The sequence below is a fragment of the Manis pentadactyla genome, chromosome 6, assembly GCF_030020395.1.
Source record: "Manis pentadactyla isolate mManPen7 chromosome 6, mManPen7.hap1, whole genome shotgun sequence".
NCBI lineage: Eukaryota > Metazoa > Chordata > Mammalia > Pholidota > Manidae > Manis > Manis pentadactyla.
The window spans coordinates 70,608,108-70,615,918 of NC_080024.1; positions in this window are offsets into that span (position 1 = coordinate 70,608,108).

The window sequence follows — 7,811 nt, forward strand, 5'->3', positions numbered from 1 at the left end:
ACACTCACACACTGCCACAAGCTCTCGCACACCTACTCACACACCAACGCACACAGATTCACATGCACTCACACACACACTCACACAATGTCACACACACACTCATACAATGTCACACACACACTCACACACCTACTCACACAAACACTTACAGACACACACGCACTAACACTCACTCAAACACTGTCTAACACACTCGCACACCTACACACACAAACAAAACAACACACAAACACAGGCCCACATGCAATCACACACACACTCACAAATAGTCACACACTCTCACCTGCACACACAGACACACTCACAGCCACTCACAGACAAAAACACTCACACACAATCACACACGTATACACACTCACTCCCACTAACACACCTACACACACACAAACAAACGCATCATCAAACACACACACTCACATACAGAAATCACACAGGCACTCAGACACTCCTACACTTACACACTGTCACACACCCTCACAAACAAACACAATCACACAAGGTTCGGCACAATCACACACCTACACACACAGACTCACTCACACACATTCTCACACACAATCACACACACTCACACACAATCACTCTATCGTATACACATTCACACACTCACTCCCACTCACAGAACTACACACACACACTCTCACAGATTCTCATGCACTCACACACACTCACACAATGTCACACACACACTCACACAATGTCACACACACACTCACACACCTACACACCAAAACACCCACATATTCAGACTGTCAGGCACACACATGCACACACACACAGTCACCCACTCATATACACATTCACTCACTCACTCCCACTCACACCCCTGCACTCTCACAAACACCCTAACACACTCTCACACTTACACACAGACACACACACACTCAGACAGAAATGCACTCCCACATAGCCTCACACAATGTCACACACACACCTAAACGAAAACACACTCACTCACACACACAAACACAATGACACACTCATATACACACTCACACACTCATTCCCAATCACAACTACACACTCACAAACTCACACACACACAGAAAAAAAAAACTCACACACACACACAAACACAATGACACACTCATATACACAATGACACACTCATTCCCAATCACACCTACACACTCACAAACACACACACATACACAAACACAATGACACACTCATATGCACACTCACACACTCATTCCCAATCACACCTACACTCTCACAAACTCACACACACACACAGACACATGAGCACTCAGGCACATTGACACAGTGCCATAAACAGTCACACTCCTACACACATGTAGACACACCCACAAACACACAGACACACAGACTCACGCATTCACACTCACAATCACCCGGTCACACACACTCACACACCTACTCACACAAACACTTACAGGCACACACGCAATAACACTGAATCACTGTCAAACACACTCGCACACCTACACACACAAACAAACCAACACACAAACACAGGCTCACATGCAATCACAAACACACTCACAAATAGTGACACACTCTCACCTGCACACACAGACACACTCACACCCACTCACAGACAAAAAAATAACACACAATCACACACTCGTATACACACTCTCTCCCACTAACACACCTACACACACACAAACAAACGCATCATCAAACACACACACACTCACATACAGAAATCACACAGGCACTCAGACACTCCTACACTCACACACACTGTCACACACACTCACAAACACACGCAATCACACAGATTTCGGCACAATCACACACCTACACACACGGACACACTCACACTCATTCTCACACACAATCACACACACACACAATCACCCAATCGTATACACATTCACACACTCACTCCCACTCACACAACTACACACACACACTCTCACAGAGTCACATGCACTAACACCCACACTAAAACGGTCAGACACACACACCTGCACACAAAGACGCTCAGAAACTCACCCACAAACACAATCACGCACAATAACACACTCGTACACACACTCCCACTCTCACTCCCACTCACACCTACACACACACGCACTCACACACACACACATATAATAACCACAAAGGCCCTCAAACAGACACTCCTACACTCTAATGCTCACACACACTCTCACACACCCACACAAAATCACGAAGACTGAGACACTGTTTCTCACACTCACACACATACAAACAAAATATCACTCACATTCTCACACACAATCACACAGAATCAGACACAATCACACACCCGTATACACACTCACACACACACAAACTCTCACACAACTACACTCTCACATACACACTCACACATTCACACACCTACACACATAAACACCCACATTCTCACACACAATTGCACACACACATTTACGCACCTACACATAGACACACGCACATATAGGCACAAACACAATCACACACACTCACACACAATCGCACACTTATATACACACTCACACAATCACTCCCACTCACACAACTGAAATTTCACAAAGAAACACACTCACACCCACACACACTCACAGACTCATTCACACTCACACACTCACACACTGCTGCACTCACACATCTACACACACAGAGACACCAACACACATTCACAGAATGTCACAAACACACACACTCACACACTGCCAAAAGTTCTCGCACACCTACTCACACACCAACACACACAGATTCACATGCACTCACACACACTCACACAATGTCACACACACACTCACACACATACACACAGAAACACCCACATATTCAGACTGTCAGGCACACACATGCACACACACACAGTCACCCACTCATATACACATTCACTCACTCCCACTCACACACGTGCACTCTCACAAACACCCTAACACACTCTCACACTTACACACAGACACACACACTCAGACAGAAATGCCCAACCACATAGACTCACACAATGTCACACACACCTAAACAAAAACACACTCACTCACACACTCAAACACAATGACACACTCATATACACACTCACACACTCATTCCCAATCACACCTACACTCTCACAAACTCACACACACACACAGACACATGAGCACTCAGGCATATTGACACAGTGCCATAAACAGTCACACTCCTACACACATGTAGACACACCCACAAACACACAGACACACAGACTCACGCATTCACACTCACAATCACCCGGTCACACACACTCACACACCTACTCACACAAACACTTACAGACACACGCACTAACACTGAAACACTGTCAAACACACTCACACACCTACACACACAAACAAACCAACACACAAACACAGGCTCACATGCAATCACACACTCACAAATAGTGACACACTCACTCCTGCACACACAGACACACTCACACCCACTCACAGACAAAAACACTCACACACAATCACACACTCGTATACACACTCTCTCCCACTAACACACCTACACACACACAAACAAACGCATCATCAAACACACACACACTCACATACAGAAATCACACAGGCACTCAGACACTCCTACACTCACACACACTGTCACACACCCTCACAAACACACACAATCACACAGGGTTCGGCACAATCACACACCAACACACACGGACTCACTCACACACATTCTCACACACAATCACATACACTCACACACAATCGCACACTTATATACACACACACACAATCACTCCCACTCACACAACTGAAATTTCACAAAGAAACACACTCACACCCACACACACTCACAGACTCATTCGCACTCACACACTCACACACTGCTGCACTCACTCATCTACACACACAGAGACACCAACACACATTCTCAGAATGTCTCAAACACACACACTCACACACTGCCACAAGCTCTCGCACACCTACTCATACAACAACACACACAGATACACATGCACTCACACACACACTCACACAATGTCACACACACACTCACACACCTACACACAGAAACACCCACATATTCAGACTGTCAGGCACACACATGCACACACACACAGTCACCCACTCATATACACATTCACTCACTCACTCCCACTCACACACCTGCACTCTCACAAACACCCTAACACACTCTCACACTTACAGACACACACACACTCAGACAGAAATGCACTCCCGTATAGACTCACACAATGTCACACACACACCTAAACAAAAACACACTCACACACACACAAACACAATGACACACTCATATACACACTCACATACTCATTCCCAATCACACCTACACTCTCACAAACTCACACACACACAGACACATGCGCAATCACGCACATTGTCACAGTGCGATAAACAGTCACACACCTACACACATATAGACACACCCACAAACACACAGACACACAGAATCACACGCATGCACACACACAATCACACTGTCACACACACACACACCTACTCACACAAACACTTACAGACACACACGCACTAACACTCACTAAAACACTGTCAAACCTTCTCGCACACCAACACACAAACAAAACAACACACACACAGTCTCACATGCAATCAAACACACACTCACAAATAGTCACACACTCTCACCTGCACTCACAGACACACTCACACCCACTCACAGACAAAATCACTCACACACAATCACACACTCGTATACACACTCTCTCCCACTAACACACCTACACACACACAAACAAACGCATCATAAAACACTCACACACTCACATACAGAAATCACACAGGCACTCAGACACTCCTACACTCACACACACTGTCACACACACTCACAAACACACACAATCCCACAGATTTCGGCACAATCACACACCTACACACACAGACTCACTCACACACATTCTCACACACACTCACACACACACACAGTAACCCAATCGTATACACATTCACACACTCACTCCCACTCACACAACTACACACACACACTCTCACAGAGTCACATGCACTCACACCCAGACTAAAACCGTCAGACACACACACCTGCACACAAAGACGCTCAGAAACTCACCCACAAACACAATCACACACAATAACACACTCGTACACACACTCCCACTCTCACTCACACTCACACTTACACACACACACATACATATATTAACCACAAAAGCCCTCAAAAAGAAACACCTACACTCAAACGCTCACACACTCTCACACACCCACACAAAATCACGAAGACTGAGACACTGTTTAACACACTCACACACATACACACAGACACATTCACTCACATTCTCACACACAATCACAAAAACTCAGACACAATCACAAACCCGTATACACACTCACACACACACAAACACTCACACAACTACACTCTCACAAACACACTCACACATTCACACACCTAAACACAGAATCACCCACATTCTCACACACAATTGCACACACACAATTACACACCTACACATAGACACACACACATATAGGCACACACACATACTCACACACACTCACACACACTCACACACAATCGCACACTTATATACACACTCACACAATCACTCCCACTCACACAACTGAAATTTCACAAAGAAACACACTCACACCCACACACACTCACAGACTCATTCGCACTCACACACTCACACACTGCTGCACTCACTCATCTACACACACAGAGACACCAACACACATTCTCAGAATGTCTCAAACACACACACTCACACACTGCCACAAGCTCTCGCACACCTACTCACACACCAACACACACAGATTCACATGGCACTCACACACACTCACACAATGTCACACACACACTCACACACCTACACACAGAAACACCCACATATTCAGACTGTCAGGCACACACATGCACACACACACAGTCACCCACTCATATACACATTCACTCACTCACTCCCACTCACACACCTGCACTCTCACAAACACCCTAACACACTCTCACCCTTACTCACAGACACACACACACTCAGACAGAAATGCACTCCCACATAGACTCAAAGAATATCACACACAGACCTAAACAAAAACACACTCACACACACACAAACACAATGACACTCTCATATACACCCTCACACACTCATTCCCAATCACACCTACACTCTCACAATCTCACACACACACACAGACTCAGGCGCACTCACGCACATTGACACTGTGCCATAAAGAGTCACACACCTACACACATATAGACACACTTCACAAACACAGACACACAGACTCACACGCATTCACACACACAATCACACTGTCACACACACTCACACACCTACTCACACAAACACTTACAGACACACACGCACTAACACTCACTCAAACACTGTCTAAAACACTCGCACACCTACACACACAAACAAAACAACACACAAACACAGGCCCACATGCAATCACACACACACTCACAAATAGTGACACACTCTCACCTGCACACACAGACACACTCACACCCACTCACAGACAAAAACACTCACACACAATCACACACGTATACACACTCACTCCCACTAACACACCTACACACACACAAACAAACGCATCATCAAACACACACACTCACATACAGAAATCACACAGGCACTCAGACACTCCTACACTTACACACTGTCACACACCCTCACAAACAAACACAATCACACAAGGTTCGGCACAATCACACACCTACACACACAGACTCACTCACACACATTCTCACACACAATCACACACACTCACACACAATCACTCTATCGTATACACATTCACACACTCACTCCCACTCACAGAACTACACACACACACTCTCACAGATTCTCATGCACTCACACACACTCACACAATGTCACACACACACTCACACAATGTCACACACACTCACACACCTACACACCGAAACACCCACATATTCAGACTGTCAGGCACACACATGCACACACACACAGTCACCCACTCATATACACATTCACTCACTCAATCCCACTCACACCCCTGCACTCTCACAAACACCCTAACACACTCTCACACTTACACACAGACACACACACACTCAGACAGAAATGCACTCCCACATAGACTCACACAATGTCACACACACACCTAAACGAAAACACACTCACTCACACACTCAAACACAATGACACACTCATATACACACTCACACACTCATTCCCAATCACACCTACACACTCACAAACTCACACAAATACACAAACACAATGACACACTCATATACACACTCACACACTCATTCCCAATCACACCTACACTCTCACAAACTCACACACACACACAGACACATGAGCACTCAGGCATATTGACACAGTGCCATAAACAGTCACACTCCTACACACATGTAGACACACCCACAAACACACAGACACACAGACTCACGCATTCACACTCACAATCACCCGGTCACACACACTCACACACCTACTCACACAAACACTTACAGACACACGCACTAACACTGAAACACTGTCAAACACACTCACACACCTACACACACAAACAAACCAACACACAAACACAGGCTCACATGCAATCACACACTCACAAATAGTGACACACTCACTCCTGCACACACAGACACACTCACACCCACTCACAGACAAAAACACTCACACACAATCACACACTCGTATACACACTCTCTCCCACTAACACACCTACACACACACAAACAAACGCATCATCAAACACACACACACTCACATACAGAAATCACACAGGCACTCAGACACTCCTACACTCACACACACTGTCACACACCCTCACAAACACACACAATCACACAGGGTTCGGCACAATCACACACCAACACACACGGACTCACTCACACACATTCTCACACACAATCACATACACTCACACACAATCGCACACTTATATACACACACA